At 40.4% G+C, this 21,896-nt stretch overlaps 1 pseudogene; it reads left to right on the plus strand.

Annotated features, from left to right (window-relative positions):
* Positions 1 to 463: 463 nt before the first annotated feature.
* LOC127632460 (uncharacterized) lies at positions 464 to 1,689 on the plus strand (annotated as a pseudogene).
* Positions 1,690 to 21,896: the final 20,207 nt, after the last annotated feature.

The raw sequence follows: 21,896 nt of genomic DNA on the forward strand, positions 1-21,896 counted from the left end.
TTAAGTGCTGCAAAAGATCTATGACATCCTATGACATAAAAAGTTATTCTACATTTGAATTACCTCATAGATGTGACTATTGTGGTTCACGGTCATAGGCCCTGTCCCAAATGGCACACTTCATATGAATTTTCAGTCTTGTGTACTTATTTCATGTGTCCATTAACTCCATGAGACCGTAGGGTGTCTCATTTTTCATTTTAGGTATCAGAAGGGTGCTCACGCATATTTTGTGGTTGATATGTGCCCTCGATGCGCACTTTTGCAGAGCCCACACTGATGCAAGCTCTACAGCACACATCTTCTCGACAGTCAAAGCGAGGTTACGTTATTGCCCATCGTGCACAGCAACCTTAAAGGCACGGTGGTGGCGGTGCCACCGGCTTGGGCCCGACATCGCTGATCGCAGCTATATTTCTTCTTATTGTTCTTACAATCAGACTACTCTGCACCTGTGGTTGAGATGGAAGGACAAGAGCCCCTGCCACCAGCCCCAGACAATGCAGGGAGAGAGGAAGATATGGAAACTGAAACATCAAGTGATGATGGTGCTCCAGTAGGGAATGCAGATGAACAGCAGAAGTGCACCATGTGTGGCCTCAGACTCAAAGAAATAATCCGCTTGCAGGAGGAGAATCGAAAACTGAAGGGAGAGCTCTCCAAAAAGGCCCTGGATGAGAATTTTCTCAAAGACAATGATTCAAAGGTGAAGTACTACACTGGCCTTCCATCTTTCAGTCTATTGATGGGAGTGCTGATACAAATCATTCCCAGTCTACCAAAATCAAAAACAAAAGAAAGAAAACTCCCATTTTCAAATGCTCCTCCTGACCCTTATGCGCTTAAGACTTGATCTGCCTGTTGAACATGTTGCACACCTCTTTGACATTAGCCGACAAACCGCATCCACCGGTATCTGTTCATTGAGACCATCAATGTACTGTATGCACACCTCAGCCCTTTGGTGTACTGGCCAAAGCGACATTGTATACAGGCAAGCATGCCTCATCAGTATGTAGAGATGTTTGGGAATCGTGTTACTGTTATTAATGACTGCTTTGAGCTTTTCATTGAAAGGGCACAAAATCTACGTGCAAAGGCACAAACATATTCACACAATGAAATATCTCATTGGCATAACACCACAAGGTACTATTTCTTTCATTGTTTTCACTATTTCTTGCGTGCCAGTGATAAGCAGAACACCGAGAACTGTGGCTTTCTTCAGAAGCTCTCGCCTGGAGACCTAGTGTTAGCGGACCGTGGATTTGATATTAAAGAAAGTGTTGCCCTTGTGGGTGCTACACTGAAAATACCTGCCTTCACCAGGGGCCACCACCAACTTAATGCAAAAGATGTGGAACAGACCAGGAAGTTAGCTCATGTCAGGATCCACGTGGAGCGAGTGATAGGGTGTATGCGCTCTAAGTTTAACTTATTAAATGACACAATACGCCTGGGATTTGTGGTGCCTTGTGAGGGGGAGGATAAGACTTTGCTGGATAAAATTGTGGTTGTGTGCTGTGCTTTGACCAATATGTGTCCAAGTATTGTTGTGAAGCCGTCATGTTAGAATTATACACCATGCTCACATCTAATATGTAAATATGTTTTTTTTTTTTCAAAAGATTTTGTAATGTCACTTCTCACATGTAATGATTTTTAGCCATCTCTGTAAATAAAATACACAAAGACTGAATGATATTCTGCCTCCTTTATCTGTATTAAGGAAGAATTGTGCAAAATCAGTGTTATTTTGTTGCAAACACAATTACATAACTTAAATAGTAGTAACAACCAACTTAATTTCAGTTTCTTTACATATTTAACATGTAAATACATTTAGATGAAGACATTTATAAAGAGTCCATAGAAAAGACAACTGGAAATGTATGCGGTAGGTTGTGGGTGATAAGTCACAGACATGTGCAAGCATCGCATTGCCATAACTCTTCTCTGGCTGGACACAAATATAAGTAAACACTTTGCAGTTTGAATGATGTCCTCCTATGAACAAAATGACGGAGTATGTTTTTATGTTTCCATTGTTCGATCAAGCGAGGAGTGTGGTGCTTAAAACATTAGCATACCGTTGAACGGACGAGTTTTCTGCCCCACTTTTACAGTCTCCAGGTCCTGGACCCATCCATCTGTAAAAAAGACCTGGGCCTGTTGCAACGACTTGAAGTTACTGAAAACTTTGTGTGTGTATGCACTAACATTTAATATCATATAGTTGTATATATATGGGTGCTGAAAGTTGGGCAACAGGTTGACATCCCCTGACCAGTCACTATGCTCCTAAGGATACAGTCCTTTGATTCCCTTTATTTTATCGTCATACCTCGTCTTTGCATTAGGATTTAGTTTTAGGCGGTATGGTCCGATAATGTTTTCTTTAGACCGCTGCATTTTGTAGGTTTATATTCTGTTTTTCACGCTTTTTATTATTTTCATGCCAGAACACTAGCCTGTTATGCGATGCCAGCCCATGTAAACTGGCCAAACATACCCATAATTCTTTGCGTTCTGATGACGTTGCCGCCCAGTTGGTCACATGTCTTAGCAATCTCTACAGGAAGTAGGCGCATTTTCGCACATGCGCAGTACCAATCGTGTTTCCGGTTCGGATCGAGTAGTGACAGTTACGACCTAACCACTTACGTTGCCACGACGAAAGATTCGTAATGTGATTACGTTGCCGTTACGTAATGGTCACGTAATTTGGCTAGCTGGGAGGTCTGGGGCCGTATGTATAAAGCCGCTCAGAGTAAATTTTTTGTCTTAAGTGTGTCAAAATTCTAAGAATGACGTCATTTTACTCTTATTCTTATTCTTAAGAATAAGTGTGATTCATAAAGGTTCCTAAGTGTTAAGACTAGGTCTCAGCTCCTAAATTATTTAAGAGAGCTGGAGAGGTCTCCTAACCAGTTAGGAGTAACAAGATGGCAGCAGTGAGGAGGAGGAGGCCGCGCAGTTTCCAACAACGTAAGAATGTATTGGAATTATACGATGACAGAGAGTTGATCAAACGATACAGGCTTGATCGTCAGGGTATTATTTTTGTTACTGACCTAGTCAGAAATTCAATAACTTCTCCCACTGTAAGAAACAATGCCTTAACTGCAGAAATGAAAGTTATAATGACTCTGCGTTTCTTGGCGACTGGAAAAATGCAGCAATGCACCAGTGATGACTTAGGGCCATCACAGTCCACAGTTAGCAGAGTCTTAAATACCACTGTTGCTGCACTAACCACACCAGACAGTAAGGCAGTTCATTGACTTCCCAACTGACCTTCAAACTATACGGCAAAAGCAAGCAGATTTTATGAGGATTGCAGGTTTCCCTGGAGTTGTTGGAACCATCGATGGCACCCATGTATGCATCATTGCTCCAAGTATAAATGAGGAGACATACATCAATCGAAAAGGATTCCACAGCATCAATGTTCAAGTCGTATTTGATGCCAATTACAAGATCCTCGATCTTGTGCCAAAATGGCCAGGGTCAACACATGATGCTCGGGTTCTTTCCCAGAGTGGCCTCACTGGGTTATTCGAACAAAACTATGTTCGCCCTGGATGTCATCTGCTGGGAGAGTCAGGTTACCCTTTAAAACACTGGCTTCTCACCCCTTACAGAAGACCTCAAGGAGAACAGCAGCTCAATTATAACAGGTACTGTACTGGACTGAACTGTAGACAAGATACCAATTTTGTTCAATGAGTGCATTCTTGACTTATCTGACCTATGTTCTTTTATTGTTTTTGCATCATGAAGAGCACACAAAGTAACAAGAGCCGTGGTGGAGGGAGGAATTGGACAGCTGAAAAGAAGATTCCATGTCCTTCATGGAGAGATTCGACATTCACCTGAGCGTGCTTGTCGCATTATTATGGCTTGAGACATTTTGCACAATATTTGCAAAGCTCGTAACCTCCCATTGCTTGATGATGATGATGATGACGACGATGAAAATGACGATCATGGTGATCATGATTATGATGAGAATGATGACAAAACCACTGAACACACATTACAAAGCATTTCGGGGAGAGCATCATTCAGGGACTGCTTTGTTAACTCACATTTTGGATAAGCAAACTTGTAGACAATAAGTAACAACAAACAAATTTTTCCTTACACAATTTTATTACACAAAGCATATGTACAATCATTGAGTATTCTTAATTCTTTTCAGTTTTAGTGAGTAATATTCATTTTGAATTTCCAGCAACTTAATTTGCAGTTTGAGCTTTTTTCTTTTAAGGGACTCAATGTCATCCTCAGTGGCTGCGCCCTGTGCAAATCCAGTGTCTTGTGAGGCAGAAGGCTCATCTGGAGGACACAGGGAGATGTCCTGAGATGATACAGGAGAGGATGCATATGATGTACCGGCTCCAGAATTATCCACACTACATTCACATGCAGAAAATATTAAACAGTGCAAACATGTTTATTCAATTCAATGTGGTGATTGAAATACTATCAATTTATTAAAAAGGCACATTACATGCATACATTATTACATGCATAATTTTCTTCTTACCATCTTTGTAACTCCTTCAATTTGAGAAGTGCAGGGTCTGGGGCATCTGGAATGCCACAAATAGAGGGATTGGCCATACCAAGTATCTCCTCTACTATTTCGCCAATCTCAGACAGAGGTTTATATGGAGGGCCCCCACCTGTTTGACAAGAACTCAGCTGCTGACCACATGGAGACAATCATTTCATATAAAATGGTTTAATAAGCTAAAATAAAATGTACCTGTGGCTCGCATGCTTTCTTTATATGCTACAACTTCCTTGCGTGTTGTTGCCAACACATTGTACCACCTTTTCTCACAATCCTCTGCTGAACATCTTGTCCGAGGAAATGCTGCATTTACTGTCAGTACAATATGTTGCCATGCGTTTTTCTTTTCTTTGCTTGTTAAAGTCGAACTGAATTTTCCTCTTATCACGTCCTTCCATTTAAGGACTGACTGCACTAGAAGAAGATTTTCTTCCTTGGACCAGTTTGGTTTTCTTTTTGCATCCATTTTTTACCAATTTGCAACTTTGTCTTTCCTTTATATACAGCTGTGAGTGCAATTTTTAATTATGTGATTCATCAGCTTAATTACTTCAATAGCATCACATTTGTCCATTTAATTAATGTGTTGAAACTCTATTAAAATTGTGTGAAATAAATGCTTGTACTTTTTTGTAATCTTTTTGCACAAAGCAAAAACGAATTATTCTAAATAAATTGAAACATTGAAATAATTGTTATGTCTTAATTAAATAATGAATTAATTGTGTCATGCTGCTGTGACCTCACCCTTGCAGGCTCACTATTGGCTGATTCAGAGCAGACATTTTGGGTTCAGGATGGCATGACAAATTCTCAAGGGACAGCCACTTAGGACCACCAGTATGCGAATTAAACCAGTATAACAGAACGAGCATTGGCTGCCCAATAATAGTACTGAAAATTGGGTAATGATAGTCCTCCATGCTCTCGATGTCGTTGCAGAACACTTTTACGGATGCGTGCATTTTTCCCATTCCATATAAAAGCTGACATCAGCTTGTCTATCAGTAGGAAAAACGATTTGGTTAAAAATATCGGGATACACTGAAACAAATATAGAAATCTAGGTAGGATGTTCATCTTGATGGTGTTTATCCTGCCTCCTAGTGATAGCGGTAATGTACCCCAACGCTCAAGGTCTTGTTTTATAGAATCTATCAATGGAACAAAATTTGTTTTATAGCGGTTCTTTTAATTATTAGTAATCCATATACCTAAATACTTAAATTTGTCTTTACTCAATTTAAATGGTAAGGAGTTAAATGTAATAAGTCTGGCTGCAGTGTTAATAGGCATAAGTTCACTTTTTTGCATGTTTATTTTATATCCTGATATTTTCCCAAAACTACCAAGTAATGACAGTAGATGAGGCAGGGTCCTAAGTGGCTCAGACACAAACAAGAGGGTGTCATCCGCATAAAGGGACACTATGTTTGGATTCACCCCTCAATATACCTTTAATGGTATTGTCGGACCGTATTGCCACTGCCAGGGGCTCAATCATCAGTGCAAATATTGAGGGGGATAATGGGCAACCCTGCCTAGTCCCACGGCCCAACTGGGAAAAGGATGATGTATTATTGTTTGTCCGAATTGCTGCTACAGGAGAGGAATATAAAACATGAATCCACGAAATGAATTTGGCACCAAAGCCAAATTTCTTCAATGTATAGAAGAGGTAGTCCCACTCCACCAGATCAAATGCTTTTTCAGCATCAAGTGACAGAAGCACCTCAGGTATATCGGGTGGAGTGGGACAATGGAGGATATTCAAAAGTCTGCGTATATTATAGAATGAATAGTGATTTTTGATAAAGCCAGTCTGGTCATCAGACACTATTGAAGGTATAACAATCTCTAATCGACATGCTAAAAGTTTGGCAAATATTTTACTATCAACGTTTAACAATGAAATAGGTCGGTATGAGCTACAATCTAATTTACTTTTACCCTTTTTATGAATTAAAGAAATAACTGCTTGTCTCATGGTTTCTGGAAACGACCCTGAGATGAAGGACTCATCATAGACCGCGAGTAAGATAGGGGAAAGTTCTGAGGAGAATTTCTTGAAAAATTCGCTCGGAAAGCCATCTGGCCCCGGCGATTTTCCAATTTGCATGGTTGCAATTGCTTTCAATATTTCGGCCTTTGAAAATGGTCTTTCCAAATCTGAGGTATATTGTTCATCAATAGTGGGTAGAGTAAATTTGCTAAAGAATGAATCAAACAGTACCTCATTTCTACTGGATTCAGATGTATATAATTGCGAATAATACTCCATAAACCTATTATTAATCTCTAATGGATCAGTAAATTTTTTGTCGTGTCCATCAATAATTTCGAGGATTGACTGTTCGACACTTTGTTGCCGTAGTTGATGAGCTAAGATTTTTCCTATTTTTTCTCTGTGTTCATAAGACTTGTGTCTGGATTTATTCAAAAGGTTCTCAATAAGTTTCGTAGACAACAGATTGAATTCTGTCTGAAGAGCCAATCGTTCCTTAAATAAATCAAGTTTAAATAAATCAAGTGAGTGAGAGAACCCCATCGATTTGCAGGATATCACTTTCTATCTTTTTAAGCCTTTCCTGTTGTTTTTTCTTTACACGGGCACTATACGATATGATTTGGCCTCTGAGATAGACTTTTAACGTTTCCCAGATTAGACAGTAGGACACCCCTGGGGTCCGGTTATGCTCTAAAAACTCATGTATTTCCTTAGAAATAAATTTAACAAACTCTGTATCCGAGAGAAGTAATGTATTAAATCGCCACGGCCGATATCTACTGCTTATAGTCGGCAAGTTTAAAGTAATTAACAGCGGTGCGTGGTCTGATATCACTATTGCCTGGTATTCACATTTACTGACTAGTGAAAGTAAACTATTATCAACAAAAAAATAATCAATACGAGAATATGTCTTGTGAACCGGTGAATAGAAGGAGTAGCATCTGCGCCCAGGATTCTGAAAGCGCCAAACATCAGTTATTCCATAAGTTTTAAGAAGCTGATTAAGTACTACTGTTGAGCGAGTTAGTTGCATGGTTTTAGGTAAACTACGATCCAGTGAGGGCGACAATACACAATTAATATCTCCTCCTAATATGACATGATGCGTATCTATATCAGGTATTCGAGAGAAGAGGCTGGTAAAAAATGCACTATCATCCCAGTTAGGTGCGTACACATTCGCTAGAACTACTGGGATACTGTTCAGTCTACCCACTACTATTATATAATGGCCAGCAGAGTCGGCATCTACTTTTGACACTACAAACGGGATAGTCTTTTTGATCAAAATAGCCATTCCCCTAGATTTAGAATGAAAAATAGAGTGAAAAATTTGTCCCACCCATCCCCCTCTAAGTCTAAAATGGTCAGATGTGTTCAAATGGGTTTCTTGCAGGAAGGCAATATCTGCATTCAACTCCTTAAGGTGTGAGAGTACTTTTCGACGTTTCACTGGGTGATTTAAAGATTTAACATTCCAACTAACCAAGTTTATCTGGCACTTGCCAGATAAACTTGGTTAGTTGGAATGTTAAATCTTTAAATCACCCAGTGAAACGTCGAAAAGTACTCTTTTAAAAGTACCTGATACATCAATGTGAGCGTTCATTTATATTAGTGTTAAGTATTTGTAAATTGTAGTAATACGGATCCAGCCTAAGTAACATTTGTGCCACGTAACCAGAAGAGAGTCCCTCCACTAATCCAGAGTTAGCAAAACAAAAAATAGGAGCAGTCAATTTGGTGCAACAGTAACTTCCCCGATCTGGCGCGGGCTACACTCGGTGGATAATCAGGAAAGATGAGAATGGTTGAGCCGTTGTGTTGTAGCGGGCCGGATTCCCGTGCGAGGCGGAGGATTTCGACACAATCTTGATAGTAGTGTAATTTTGCTATAATCGCTCTTGGTTTACCATCCATCCGCTTCGCCTGTAAAGTGCGGTGGGATCTGTCAATCAGCACGTCTTTATCCATTTTAAGGACTTTTTTAATCAGCTTTGAAACAGAAGCAGGGGTGATGGAGCCATCTTCCTCAGCTACATTAAAAATACGGATATTTGACCTCCGCATTCGACCTTACATGTCCAAACATTTCTCCTGTAGATTTTGAACATTTTCCTCCAGTTTGCGCACAGAGTTTTGTAGCTCCGTGATATCATCCGAGCATCCTGAGAGTCCTCTTTCCATGTCCGACACAGTTGTTCTAATCACTTCCAGGTCTGACCAAAAAGCCGATGTGTTGTTAGCTATCTCCTGTCTAACTGCTTGTAGCTCCGATCTAACTCCCTCAAACTCTTTAGCCATGATTGACTTTAACTCGGTTTGGAAGAGCGTGGTCATCTCCGTTTTTATAGAGGACAGTAACTCTTCCTTCATCTCCGTCATCATATCTATCTGTTCTCCAGTTTGCTGAGCTTGTTCAGTAATCTCTGGTGTTGTGTTAGCGTTGTTAACGTTGTTAGCGTTCTTAGACGTGTGTCGGTGCTCGTCTTGTTATCAGAGGCCTTACCCGTATATTTGTATTTACGCAGGTTGCTCACCATTTACATTTATCAAGGAATAAATTGTCTTCGAAGATGCAGGGCAGTCTAAGATAGTCTTTTTGTGTCACACAGTCTACCAAAGCACCATTTAGAAGGGTAAAAAATATAGTTTTGTGCAGAGCTCTCTAAACTTGCAACCTACTCCATTGCCTCGTAACTAAAACGTTTTGACTTTCAATAGAAAATATAGACAACACATGTTAAATAACGTTCTTACCTTGCAAAAATCGCCTCCGTTTTTAATTTGAAGCAATAAGTCCAACACTAGAGTAAAACTCCCGTGATATCCCCTGTCTCTTTCCATTCAAATGAAGGATAATGAAGATACATTTATTATTCTTGCCAGTAACCCCTTAACCAATCACATGTGCCTTTAGCTTATATTGTCATGGGTATCTGGGCAGATTTAAGACATAAAATCGGTGATTGGACGGCGAAGACACTGAGACAGGAAGCATGGGAATAAATGTTCCGAAATTTGAATGCTCCGGCTGGAAAGGGTTAAAGATTCTTAACAAAGATTGCATCCGCACCTCAGTTGATGTATATATTGGGTGGGGACTCATTGTTTGCATTTTTTTATGGGATTCGACTGCAAAAGACCTCAACAAACTCATGAACTCAGTCCCCGCCCATTCTGTACTCGGACTCAGAACTGTTGGAAATCATGGAGCTTGGATGCTCCTCTATTGGACATTTCTTGTAATTGCCTCTTAGAGAATTAATAGACAGTGGATTACACATGGGTTTTCTTGTATTTTTACTGTATTTTATTTTTATAAAATGTAATAAATATGTTTATTAACATTAAAATTTAAAGTTGAATTATGCCAAATACCACAAAACATGTGAATATGCACAAAAAGAAATTATTACATTTAATGTGTTGCAATGCCAACGGTATTTAAGATATCAAGAATACCTTCGGAATTTAAAATGTGCAATGCCTTGACAATAGTCTTGACATTAAAAGTGACACACTTCCTTCCGCCAGTTGGTGGCGCTACGACCGTGACCCACAATAGTCACATCAAAGTGATCAGCCGGCAAGGACAAACATTTGGCAAAATTTTAATGTTTTTAATTTTCTGCACGCAGAAGATATGAGACTTTTCCTTTTTCCATTTTTATTGTTCCTCTAACAATCCTTAGAAGAACAATAAGGCTTTGCACTTTCAGTGCTCGGGCCCTAATAATAAAACATAGAAGAACAATAGGGCTTTGCACTTTCAGTGCTCGGGCCCTAATAATAATCCTTAGAAGAACAATAGGACTTGGCACTTTCAGTGCTCGGGCCCTAATAATAATAATAATAATCTTTAAAAGAACAATAGTGCTTTGCAACTAAACTAAAACCAATTACAAACTAGAACTGATAACAACTTATTGAAACAATAAACCAATGAAAACAAGACACATGGAGGAATGAACATGGAGGGAAACATGAAATCACATGACAAGGGAATCACATGACATGAAACAGGAACTAGATTTTTCAAAGCAAAAGACATGAAATAAATGAACACACTCATTAAACGTTACAAACCCCACCCCCACCCCCAAACTAGGGGGTGCTCCTAATGCCCCAAAACTTGAACACACATTAATCATGACATAAATCCCAAAGTTCTATAGGTACGAAACCACATGAGGATTACTTATTTATTTTATTTTTTGTCTGAAGAAAATGCTATAAATATTTGGAAGAAAATTTACAAAATTGACACAAAAATTACTTTTAGATGGAGATAACATGTTTTTAAACAAGATTTTTAAACGTTGGTAAGTTATTATAGGCAAAGCTAACAACGCCACACTCAGTTTTATAAAATATGTAACCGGGGTCCTTGCTCCCTGCTCAGACTCTAAATGCAACAAGGGGTCCTTCAATAGTAAAAGGTTAAAAACTTTTAGGACACTAGTAATCCAGGACTGCCACTCGTTCCGCCCTCAACAAAAATAATATATAATATATAAATATATATATATATTAGATATTAAAAACATGGAATATAGTGCACATGTCATATGGACATCTAATATGATTTATTTATGGCCTTTTTGAAGCCTGACAGCTGTGGTCACTATGAACTGTTCCCTATCTGTCACTCACTCGATGTTTTGTCGATGTAATGACACTAGGGTTCACCCTTGGGAGCCATAAACACCTTTGATCTTTAAAAAAAGGCCTACGGAAATTGGTGAGTGGAATTTTCATGCCACTCCCCCAGACATCCGGGTATAAAAGGAGCTGGCTCGTAACTACTCACTCAACTCACAATTCCCAATGGCCTTTTCTCAAAGATCAGAGGTGTTTGGTGCTCCCTTGGGTGACCCCTAGCATCATATTGACACAACTTCTCGTTCCCTCCATCAAGGAATGGAGGTTATGAAAGTAACCAGGACGTTCATTCTTCAAACATTTCTTCATTTGTGTTACACAGAAAAAAATTACAGAATTTTCAATTTTGGGTGAACTATTCCTTTTAAGGGGCCATTAAGACTGAAGAAATATGAAACAAATAGAACAGAACGCAGGTGTCTCAAGACATGTTATTAAAGTTCAATTTATTTGAACTTGATGCTGCATCTAAAAAACAGTCAAATCCATATTTACAAAGAAAAACAATTGAAAAAAAAATGTGTTTGGTGTGAAAGGAGCTTAGGAGTGCCAAATCAGCATAAATGAACAAAACCAAAAATTAGTAGTGTTGACATAATAGAAACAAATGTGCTCTCAATGTGTTAACACAGATCTTGTGTGATGAGCAATGCCAACAACCAATAAGATGTGCTGAGATTGACATGTGAAGTGTATCTGATAATAAAAATAAAATAAAAGTTTTCTCCTGAGTGAGAGTTCCAACACGAGCGCTGATGCCCCACCGGATGAGCGACGTAGACGTGGGTATCCAGCCAGGGTGCGGTGTCAAGGCAACAAGTCTGATGGTGGATACAGGGGCAACTTCACACATCATCACAGACATAGGAAAATGTAAGAAGCCGAGACACACTGCGTGGAGTTGGCTGATGGCACAAGTTGCAAAGGAATCGCTGAACGCAAGAGGAGATGCAGAGGTTTGCTTGTTTGACAGCAGAGGGCGACGTCACAACACAACGCTGAAGCAGCCGTTGTACATCCCCTCCTACCCGCAGGACATCTTTTCTGTAGAAGCAGCTACTTCCAGCAGAGCCACCGTAATCTTCAAGCAAGGGGAAGATGTTCTACAACATAAAGACGGTACAAAATTCCACATTCATAAGTACAACAGACTTTACTACTTACACACAGCAGATAATGAATGTGATGACCAAAGTAAGGGGTGTTATGATGTGCAGACTTGGCATGAGATCCTAGGACACTGTAATTATGATGATGTTCAAGGTGTTGTTGATGGCATGATACTTAAGGGTAAAACAGATAAACCTGTCCTTCATTGCGAAGTACGCACTCAGGGAAAGTTTATCCAAACCAGGAACAGAGAGCCTGAAGTAAGAGCCAAAGCAGCTCTAGAGTTGGTGCACACAGATATAGCGGGACCAGTAGACCCAGAGTCCAGAGATGGGTATAGGTTTGCATTATTATTCACTGATGATTATTCCAATGCAGTGTTCGTGTACTTTCTGAAACATTAGAGTGACACAGTGCAAGCAACAGAGAAGTTTCTTGCTGATACAGCCCCATATACGGGAAGGTAAAATGTATCAGATCTGACAATGGTACAGAGTTCATTGGGAAAATTTACCAGGCATTACTCAACAAAAATGGGATAAGACATGAGACCTCAGCACCTTACTCACCACACCAAAATGGCACTGCTGAGCGAAATTGGCGCACCCTATTTGACATGGCGAGGTGTATGCTGATAGAAAGTGAGTTACCAATGGAGTTATGGACCTATGCAGTACAGACAGCAGCTGTAGTGAGGAACAGATGCTTTAACAAGCGCACAAAACAGACACCTTACTTTATGCTGACAGGAAAACAGCCTAATCTTTCCAGGATGCAAAAGTTTGGGTCAGTGTGTTTTAACTATAAATAGGACAAGAGCTGTATGACAAGGACAAGAGGGTATGACAAAAATAGCCCAGCCTACATGGTCTACTATCCTGACAGTGGAAAGGTGCAGAAAAACAGACAGGTGAGGTTTGTGACCAAAACAGTTTTGGAGCGGCAGACACAAACTGACTTGAATCCTGATGATGATGATTTTGAGGTACAGAATAGGGCAAACAAGACCAGGGAAAATGCTAATGTGAGTCCAGGAAGTACTCAGGTACAGGTTCAGTAACTATGCCTGAGGAGAACAGACAAACACAGCCAGATGAGGCCAAAAATGGACCTAAAAGATACCCTCCTAGGGCGAGTAAGAAACCAAGTTATCTGTCTGAATATGTATCTGGTCAGAGAGATGATCAGGTACTGACTAATGTAGACTATTGTTACAGATTAATGAGTAATATACCCCTAACATACAGGGAAGCTGTAACCTCATCTAACTCAAATGAATGGGTTAATGCGATGAATGAAGAGATGCAGTCACTAAAAGAAAATTACACATTTACTCTAACCAGCTTACCTGAGGGAAAGGAAGCAGTGGGGGTAGCTGGGTGTATGCAGTTAAAAACAATATAGATGGATCTGACAAATACAAAGCGCGATATGTGGCCAAAGGATATAGTCAAAAGATAGGGGTAGGAGACCTTTTCTCCTACTGCTAACATGAAGACTATCAGAGTGTTAATGCAGAAAGCAGCACAGGAAAACCTGCTTTTACATCAGATGGATGTCAAGACTGCCTACCTCCATGCACCAATAGACTGTGAGATTTACATGCAGCAACCAGAGGGTTATGAGGTGAAATCTAACACAAATGAAAAGTTGGTGTTTAAGTTGGAAAAGTCACTATATGGACTAAGACAGTCAGGCAGAAATTGGAACAAAATGTTGCACGAATATCTAAGTGAAAATGACTTTTTGCAAAACCCTGCTGATCATTGTGTTTACACAACTGAAACAGAAAAATAGAAAGTGATCCATATGGGTTGATGATTTGATCATTGCTGCCAGTGATGAAAATGCACTGAAGGACGTGAAGGAGATGCTCACAGCAAAGTTCAAGATGAAAGACTTGGGTCAACTGAAACATTTTCTTGGTATCGATTTTGATCAATGTAATAACTGTGTTAAAATGTCACAGAAGAGATAAGTGGAAAAACTGGGATTACATGCATACTGTGATGCAGATTGGGCGGTTGATGTAACTGACAGACGAAGTTCAACGTGTTATTGTGTAAGCCTAATAGAGAATGGTCCTTTGATCTCATGGAAAACCAAAAAGCTGCCCACTGTTGCATTATCCACTTGTGAGGCAGAGTATATGGCGTTAGCCGCAACCACACAAGCGTGTATGTACCTAGTACAGCTATTAGAGGGACATGACTACGCACCACCTAAGGTTTATGAGGATAACCAAGGCACAAGAGCGTTAGCAAAAATCCTGTAAACAGACAGAGATGTAAACATGTTGACATAAAGTGTCTGTTACGATCCCTGGTTGTCTGTCCCGTGTTTCTCGTGTCGCCGTCACCATGATTCCCGACCCTCATCACTGATGTGGTTGATCGCCTGATTGTCGTTTGTTATCATCATGTCTCTGTGTATTTAAAACCCGCTGTTCCTCCATTCCCTTGTCATTCGTTGTTCTGATGTTTTGCTCATGTTTGAAGTGGTTGTTGTGCCTGTCTTGTCGTGTTCATCCCAGTTCATGTGCCCTTGAATGTTTTCGTGTTTTAGTTTCAGTTTTCCCACCGTGGATGTTTTCTTTGTTCCTGCTTGCCTTGTTTTCACTATTGTTCAATAAACCCACGTGTAGATCCTTACTCCTCGTCTGCCACCGCCTGCTTAACGTTACAGTATCACTTCGTGAGGTCAACTGTGAATGATGGGAAAATAAGTTTGGACTATTGCCTAACAGACCAGATGTTAGCAGATGTGATGACAAAACCTGCAGCAAGATTTAAGTAAGTTTACAAAGTTTAAGTTTGGAGATTAACCATGTATGGATTTACATGATGCTAGGTAGAGAACCTAATGATGTTTATTTTTGTTGTTTAAGAGAAGAACAATGTGAGAGCAAGTGGGGGTGTTGACATAATAGAAAAAATGTGCTCTCAATGTGTTGACACAGATCTTGTGTGATGAGCAATGCCAACAACCAATAAGATGTGCTGAGATTGACATGTGACATGTGAAGTGTATCTGACAATAAAAAAAGAAATAAATAAAGTTTTCTCCTGAGTGAGAGTTCCAGCACGAGCGCTGATGCCCCACGGTGTTTTATTCCTTCGTCATTATTTATAACTTAGCACTGGGTGTGCACGCCAGAATCGTTCAACAATATAACTCTGCTAACAAGTAGAGATAAAACTAATCGTCAACAGACCAATTCATTAATGAGCCATCTTGAAGACGGTCTGTGTGTCTTGACATCAACACTTATCTCAGTTTAAGCTAATTTACTGTCTATATAGTTGCTCAGCCAATATAGTTGCTCAGCCAGTACACCCAACTGACACAAAGGAAGCAACGTGAATAACCACTATAGGGAAACCAAAAACACGGGCAGACCAAACCCCATCTGGCCCTTAAATCTACTTCCTGAGACCAAATATCAATGAGTTGTTTTGGTCAAAATGTTTTACTTTCTCTAATCTTCTTCATATTTGCACCATGAATTGAGGATACAGTGACAAGCATAGAAATACAAGTGTCGGCCACATGTAACAAAACATGTTATCCAGAAGCTGAGATTTGGACATCCCATGTACAACCTATCATATAAAAAATTAGGCTGTTCATGTACAGAGTAATTTTGAAGTTTTGATGGATGAACATGCAGCAGCATGAAGTGCAGAGCCACCGAAATAGGTTTTTTATTAGATTAAATGATTATGGAGCTTAAAAAAACATCTGTCCAGGGACAGATGTGGAGCCTGTCAAATCAGTTGCAGGTCGGATGCTGTTTTGGACTTAGAGCTTTTTATCTATTGTAAGTACAACATAATTGATGGGCCTCATATAGGTGGTCATTAGACAATCAATTTTCAAGACACATTTATTATTTAGGTGCATATTTTTAAATAAAGCTATTTGTATAACACTCTGGACACACCATAGACAATTTTGCAATAACTTTTATGTCAAAAACACCTACAATTTGCATAAAAACATAAATCCTTAAATAACCTTAAATTTGAGGCTAAGACCTAGTGGTTTCTAAAACTTCATCGTATGGTCCTTGCGTACAACATATTAAAAAGCCATGTCCCTCAGATGTTGGGAACTACTTAAACAAAATCAAGAAAAATATCCAAGAAAAAATAACTCACTTTTCATTCACAATTAAGCACTAAACTATCTCGCTCAGACTTAAAACTTTGCACACTGTCTAAGGGGCACCAAAGAAGCTATAGATTTCAAATTGGAGTAATTTGGAGCTTTCTGTGGAGTGTCCACGAAAAGCATATAGAAATGAATGGAATAAGTTGCTCATGGGATGCGCCCTGGCAGAGTGCCCAGAGGTCTCACGGACCCCAAATTTCACACAGTGTTAGCCCAATGTCCCTCGAAAGACGATATCGAGAGCATGAGGCTCTAGAAAAAAGCAAAGTCTTTTTTAGAGTTTTTGCAAGCATCTAATGCCATATTATATCTTTGTGTGAGGAACAGACAAAATTATCTATTAATTGAAAATCTTGCTTTGCACTTTAGCCTGTTTTTTCGAGTTCGCATAGTCACTTTACTTACTTTACCCTACATTCTAATTATATGTATGTACAAGAACAGCTTGGATGCTGTACAAAATTTTTATGTTCCACAGTGAAACAATCTTTAAAACTCTGAGAAATATTTCGGTGGCAAATTGCATTAAAATTAACCATCTTACAACCCATTTTAATTTTTGATAAAAAGAGAAAAGAACAAGAATATTATGAACAGATTAAGACTCATTTAAACTGAAACAGTTTCATAAAAATACAACTTGTAGTAATTGTAATAGTGTAATTTTGGTCAAAGTTACACAACAGACATATAAATAAATATCACTGACTGCTTAGGGAAGGTTATTGAGTGCCTGGAAACAGTTAAGACCACATATGTGCATTAAGCCTTGCCAATATGCCAGTAAGTCATCGCCCACCATGTACACATCCATGTTGTAATTAAAACTTACCCTTGTTCCGCGATGTGGAGCATACTTTAAGGTCTCTGCGATGCACTCAACAAACACCTTAATAGACACCTTTGGATGCATCTTGCGGCATGCCTCTAAAAATATATTTTTCATAAATCATTTGTTTGCATCAAAATAATACAATTTAAACACTTTTCACACCTGAGAATTTTAACCCAGGCTCATTCTTTTTTCAACTGACAGTACAATAACACCCTTTCTACACTGTGCAAGGCAGATGGCACATGAGCTTGAGTCATTCAACACTGACACGTCAACACTGTTTAAAATGTCTGAATAACTTACATCCTTTTTTATTTTCAAAAGAGGTATTTCATTGCCATTTTGGAAACCTGTTCTATTGTTTGTGCAATGCAATGTGGCGACACATCCAGCATATAAAATTTAATTTATTATAATGGCCACAATTTTACGTAACCCTGGTTTAACATCTCCTTTAAAGCCATAAGCCATGTGAAAAGCCCTAAATAGCTTAACAAAACAGGTGCAATGAATCTGAATGAATTCTGTTGGGATTCTGAAATAACCATAGAGCATAGGTAGGCAAAAGTAAAAAGAATATCTTTGTGTATCAGAATATCTCTGTTTTAAATGGCCATTTATTGAACAAATATGCTTGCTGATCAAACTTGTATAAAAGCAATATCACAGTTGAGGTACAGAAAATCTTTTAGTGGAACTCTTATGAATGATCACTGTGCAAATATCCAGGTCTTTTCTTTCCCTTTCGACCCTTCATGCTGTACTGAGGCCACACATTGTTTGTGGCAAATGTGTGCAACACCCTCCTTACAGCATCACCAAAGTTTTGCTACCAATAAGACTTGGTAGCAAATGTTTTTGTTAAGGAAAAATAATGTTTGATCAGTTATTAAAAGAACGGTTTGTTTACTATTGTGTACTAGCTAACAGTAATTCTAGTAGCCATGATATCATGGTACTTGGTAACTCAATTGCTGCTTATAGTGCTAGTATTTCCTATTTACAGCTATGTACAATGTAATGTTTAGACAAGAACACGAACACTGAATATTTTGTATTGTTTTTATTTACAGTTTTCACCAGCATGTTAATGAGGAAGTGTGAAAGTAAATGGTCAAACTTACTACGACTATGTCTTCATTGGCTATGGTTTAACTTGGTGTTTAGTCAGAGTTTCAACACACTGCACAAGAACACTACAGGGAAAAGACACCATTTGATGTTTCAAAGTGATTGTGATGGCAACGAGTGTCAAGTCATCTGTGTCCAGTGCTAAGAGCAGCAAGACATCTGCATCAACGGAAAGTGTGGCCCACGCCAGGGCTAAAGCAGAAGCCGCCAAGGTGAGAGCATAATCCGCCAAGGTGAGAGCATCATATGCTAGCCAAAAGGCTAAACTGAAAATTGAAAAGGCCGCCAGAGAAGCAGAAAGGATCACAAGAGATGCTCAAAATCAGCTGGAAACAGTAATAGACACAGAGTTGGAACTGCTAACGCTACATCGGGAAGCTGATGCAGCCACGGTGGAGGCACAAGTGCTGGAAGATGCTGAAGCAATACATGCTGAAGTCAGAAGTGGAAGATTTGAATCAGAAAGGGTGAATGCACTAGTGAATATGTCCAATCTCAAATCAACCTTCAGAATCATTCTCCCCCCACACTCTTATCGGTCTTACCTGTTGCTTCCCCATTTCAAGTAGGATCACATGACAGCTTTGTAACATGGCCTCCACCCATGAATGACATTTCTCAATCACAACCTATCAAAAACAAGCCGAAGTCTGAAAAGGCTGACAATATGCACTTACCTTCACCAAGCTTACTTGATCAGACTACAGTTACAACAAAGTCTGAAGTCAGAAGAACAAACTCTAACATGAACACACAGGCTGTGTCATATGTTCCGAGACACATTCCTCAGGCTGGCACACCACCTCTGGCGGAGCCTTTGGCACAGTATTTGGCACGACGAGACCTTGTAAATTCAGGACTCTACCAATTTGACGATAGGCCAGAGAATTACCGGTCATGGTACTCCTCATTCACCAGTGTAGCTGGTGAAGTTCACCTCACAGCAACCCAAGAATTGGACCTCATGACTAAATGGCTAGGAAAGGAGTCCGGTGAACAGGTGAAACGCATACGCTCAGTGCATGTCAGCAACCCCAATCTAGCTTTACACAAAGCATGGGAGAGACTACGTGAGTGCTATTCTGCCCCCAAAATCATTGAAAAGTCACTCTTTCAGCAGTTGGACAGTTTTCCTAAGATTCCAGCCAAGGACCACTCCAAATTCCGTGAACTTTTCCACTCTATTATCCGTAGAGCATCTCTCGGCATGGAGTTAGACTCAGTCTCAATGACATGCGCTCTCATTGAAAGTGAGAGCGCATGACAGTGCTGAAATGCCTCACCTTGTTCAAGCCAGGCTCAGCGGTTCCTCTAAAACAATTCCAGAGGCTCCTGGGGCATATGGCATCCTCCGCAGCGGTCGAACCACTGGTGTTGATGCATATGAGACTGCTTCAGCACTGGCTCCAGACTCGAGTCCCGAGATGTGCATGGCGCTGCGGCACACACCGTGTGTTCATCACTCCCACCTGCCACCAGACTTTCAACCCATGGACAGACTTTCTGCGGACAGGAGTCCCCCTACACCAGGTGTCCCAACGCGTTCTGGTCACCACAGATGACGCCAAACAGGGTCGGGGCGCTGTGTGCAACTGGCACGCAGCCGCTGGCTCCCGGAAAGGGCCCCCACTGCGTTGGCACATCAACTGCCTAGAGTTGCTGGCTGTATTCCTTGCCCTGCGGAGGTTTCTCCCACTAATTCAGGGCAAGCACGTCTTAATTATCGTAATAATCAAATAATCAAATTATCGTACAAGCGGAGACACGTGGTAAACGGGCAGACGCCATTAATCGGCTTCTCTCCACCCACATTCACTGCCATACTCTCTGGCCGGAAATCTCGTGTGAAGTACTCTCCACGAGAGTCACGTCTGCCATTTTGTAGCGTCAGTCTCTTAATTTGTAGTTGTAAGTTGGAACTTTATTGACTGCATTGTATTGATTATTAATTGATATTACTGCATCAATAAACTTTGTTATATTTCAAAGAGAAGTGTTTTGGTTTGGTTTGCATACACATGTGTCAAAGGCTGGCTGAGGATGTGCCCAGATTCAAGCCTTCATTGTTCCCTTTTTAAAATTGATATTCTCCGGATGTCGATTTTCCTAAGAGAACAATCTAATATTGAGACTGTTATACTGTCTAGTTATTAGTCCCTGATTCCAGGGTGATGCCCCGGCGATATTAATCCTTGTTAATATTCTATTGATTTTGATAGCTGACAATTATATTTGATTATTGTTGAATTTGAAGGATCAATAAGCTAGTGTTAATTCTAATCAATGTTCCATTAATTTGAATAATTAATGATTATCTTTGATAATAATTAATATTCTATTGAATTAGATAATTGATGGTAGTCTTGATTGTTGGATTATAAAGCTAACATTGATTCTAATCAGTGTTCTATTGATTTTAGATCATTATCTATGATAATTATTAATTATTGCTAATTTCCCTAAGGAAGGACCTGCTTTCCCAGGGACGGGACACCCTCTGGCATCCATGCCCAGACCTCTGGAACCTCTCTGGAGATGCGGACCTACCACCTGCAGTCGTAGACACGATCGACCAAACCAACGCTCCCTCTACCAGGCAACTTTATGCACTAAAGTGGCGCTTGTTTGCAAATTGGTGTTCTTCCTGGTCTGAAGACCCGCAGAGATTTGCAGTGCGGCCAGTGCTTTCATCCCTGCAAGAGAGGTTGGAGGGGAGGCTGTCCCCCTCCACCTTGAAGGTGTATGTAGCCGCTATCACGGCCCACCACGACGCAGTGGACGGCATGTCCTTTGGCAAGCACGACTTGATTATCAGGTTCCTTAGAGCTGACCGGAGGCTGAATCCTCCCCTCTCTCAGTGGTCCTCTCGGGCCTTCAGAGACCCCCCTTTGAGCAGCTTGACTCAGCTGAGTCCTCTCCTTGAACACGACCCTACTGATCGTGCTTGCTTCCATCAAGAGGGTTGGGAACCTGCAAGCCTTCTCTGTCTGCCTGGAGTTTGGTCCTAAGTCCCTAGTCCTAAGACCGTGACCAGGTTACGTGCCCAAGGTTCCTACGACCCCCTTCAGGGACCAAGTATTGAACCTGCAAGCAAAGCTGCCCTGGGTGGAGGCAGACCCAGCCTTTTCGTTGCTGTGTCCGGTGCATGCTTTGCGTACTTATGTGGACCACACGCAGAGCTTGAAATGTTCTGAGCAGCTCTTTGTTTGCTTTGGTGGACAGCGGAAAGGGAACGCTGATCCCACTAACTCGGCTCCCTGGATGACTCCTCCCTAGCCCTCTGGTCTGCAAATTCATCAGAGGAATTCCCCAACCAGACCCACTATGGGTACTGAAACTACTCTGTACTGGAATAGGTGCTCCACAGGACAGGACCCTGTGTGGATTAA

This window comes from Xyrauchen texanus, chromosome 39, assembly GCF_025860055.1.
Source record: "Xyrauchen texanus isolate HMW12.3.18 chromosome 39, RBS_HiC_50CHRs, whole genome shotgun sequence".
NCBI lineage: Eukaryota > Metazoa > Chordata > Actinopteri > Cypriniformes > Catostomidae > Xyrauchen > Xyrauchen texanus.